A 3,164-nucleotide genomic window follows, 5' to 3' on the forward strand; every position below is an offset into this window, starting at 1 on the left:
TTTTTGTCTGTTAAATCTTGTCTCTGGCTGAAAAAACTTTCACTTGGTCTGGTATTTCAATCTGAAGCATTTTTAAGGATTCAACAGTGCAATCATTTATTTACAGAATACAGCTTTATAATTGTACTAATTTACTAAGTGTCATAAATGAGCATTGTTTGTGCCTGAGAGATCCACCGTAGTTAAGTGTGCGAGCACTTCAGTGGTAAACCACAGTTCACTGAGACATATTTAGCTAAAACCACTAAATAAGGGATGTCAAACCATCTGGGGAGATGGCCCAATTACATGTTAAAATGTGGCTCAGGGCTTTGATTTTTAAATTATTACTCTGAGTCCAGATAATCCATTGAACAGCGATAAAAGATAGAATATGGTTTCAGTGATGCATGGCTCTTTCTGGATCACTACTGCTTCTATCTTTTGTTTGGCAGTTTCTGCATGCAGTTAACTGGTGTGTATGAGAAGTTGTTAACTGTGTATGCAAATTGCACACCTACATTATTTTCAAATCTGATTCCTAAGTATCCATTATTGGCTTCATAGTGAACACTAGGAGTTGAATGGGAGAGTTCCCATCTATCTGCTGTTTAGGATAGGACCACACTAATTCATGTTCAGATGGTTGTCTTTGCAACAAAGGGTTGAAACTTTTTTTTAAAAATGAAAGCTTGCATCCTATTGAATCTGGATGCCAGATTAACACATCAAATGGACTGATGCCTTTTCTAAGATGAAACAAGTTTAGGACTGGATGGCTCAGGATTAGTAATAGGGCTTGTCTACATAGGTATGTTATATCCAATTACCTTTAGTTTGCCTTAAAGTGCCTTGCATCCATACATAACCTTTTAAAAAGTGAATTTAGTATCTTACGTTGCTGTAATGAATCCTCGCAAGAGAAGCAACTCTGCAATGAGTTTGTTTGCTGTAAGGTTTGCATATACACACTCCTAACTACTATACTTCTGGCAGTCTCCCCAGTGCATTGCTTCACACCTAGATCAGATTATCTGTGTACCACCATGGCTCTGGGATCATTTTGACTGGATCTCACCTCCCTGTTTAAATGCAGGCTGGCCTGTGCCTCTTTTTGATACCAGATAGTAGTGAGTTCACACACCTGGAGTCACATATGTTATAGCCATACCCCTTCCTCCCTCCCCCAAGACTTCCTTGTGGACCCATGCTTCCCATTCCCCTAGATTTATTTGTGAACTCCTGCAGAGGTGCTAGATTGGATTGTTTTGGAGAGTTGCACGTTCAGTGCTTGGAGAAGAGTCACCAGAAGGCAGACTTCTACAAGACACTGACAGCCAATGAAGAGCAGGGCACTCCCATACCTGGTCCCAGTGCAGTCAGAGCACAGGATCTCCAGCAGAAGTAGCTGAAGGCAAGGGACAGGAACAGGACCTCTGGTAAAGTTCTCACTGCTTGCCAATACTATGAGGACCTGGACTGTTTCTGCAATCAAAACCACCGCTGCATTTAAGAATGATGTGGTGGACCGTTTTCCGCAAAGCACCCTAGATAGCATAATCGGTGCCCTTTGACCCTATGTATACCAGGAAGTCTGACAGGAGATTTTTCTGGGCAGCCAAGAACGGTATTACACAGCAGATTTAGAGATTACACAAGAACACTGTATGGATAGCCAGCCTGAAATTGATGTGGATGAGGCGCTACAAAAATGAGCCTGAAAATGCTACAGAGGGGAGCTGTACCAATTAGTACTATATGCTGTATTACAATACAAGTGTACAGGGAGAGTTAAATAACGTTTTTCCTTGTACTAACCATCTGCTGTTGTGTTCGGGGAGCCTTTCCCTGCCTGCTTAGCTTTTAACTTCACTACACTAGAAGTTATGAAGTTTTATTTCCCTGCAATATCAAATCCTGCTACTGGTCCCACTTGCTGCCTCCACAGTCCCCTTCCTGAGCTGTTTCTTGCTCTTTTTCACTCACCCGTGCTCAGATGTTGGCAACACAGCCCTGGTAAAAAAAAAAAAAAAAAACCTGCATGGCAGGTGTGTTGTAGCCACAGACTAAAAGCAATAGCCAAAGCATTGTTTCATTAATACCCTCAACTTTTAGCTAATTTATGTTGTGAAGTAAACTGCCCAAATGAGGCTAGAGAGATTTCAAAACATTGTAAGGCATTCATTCACTGCAGAGTTCTCTTTATTTTGGAGTGCACTTTGTTCAGCTGAGGGTGTCATAAAAGAGACCTTAAGGCAAATTAGAGCTTTCTTTTGGCATGGATGTTCCAAGGCAATGATGAGTTTTCTCAGAATTGCCTATATAGCTAGTCTCTCCCTACCACCCCTGCACCAGCTAGGGGGACACTATCCTGGTAAATAGCAGTGCTGTATTTGCCTGTTGCCTTTTTGAACAAGACCCTTCTCTGTCTCTTGGTGACTTGCCGCAGAGTGACATCTTCCACCATGAGGACAGCCTGCAGAGGTGCAGATGCAGTCACAAAGCCTGGAAAGGGAGTACATGCTGGAGCACCTTTTGTTACAAAGTTAAAGGCTGGACCCCAACCTTGCACTGCGTTGCAAACTATGGAGAACACACCATACTGGGACCTATTTCAATCTTCCTAATGGCAGACCCTTTCCACACAACACTCAGCCCCCTGGCATCACCCCACATTCATACTGGTGAATAGATTCATAGACTCTAGGACTGGAAGGGACCTCAAGAGGTCATCGAGTCCAGTCCCCTGCCCTCATGGCAGGACCAAATACTGTCTAGACCATCCCTGATAGACATTTATCTAACCTACTCTTAAATATCTCCAGAGATGGAGATTCCGCAACCTCCCTAGGCAATTTATTCCAGTGTTTAACCACCCTGACAGGAACTTTTTCCTAATGTCCAACCTAAACCTCCCTTGCTGCAGTTTAAGCCCATTGCTTCTTGTTCTATCCTTAGAGGCTAAGGTGAACAAGTTTTCTCCCTCCTCCTTATGACACCCTTTTAGATACCTGAAAACTGCTATCATGGCCCCTCTCAGTCTTCTCTTTTCCAAACTAAACAAACCCAATTCTTTCAGCCTTCCTTCATAGGTCATGTTCTCAAGACTTTTAATCATTCTTGTTGCTCTTCTCTTTGCCACTTCGGAGATGCAGAAAAACCAGCCATGGCCCAACCTTGTCCCC

Source organism: Mauremys mutica, chromosome 1 (assembly GCF_020497125.1).
Source record: "Mauremys mutica isolate MM-2020 ecotype Southern chromosome 1, ASM2049712v1, whole genome shotgun sequence".
NCBI classification, from domain to species: Eukaryota; Metazoa; Chordata; order Testudines; family Geoemydidae; genus Mauremys; species Mauremys mutica.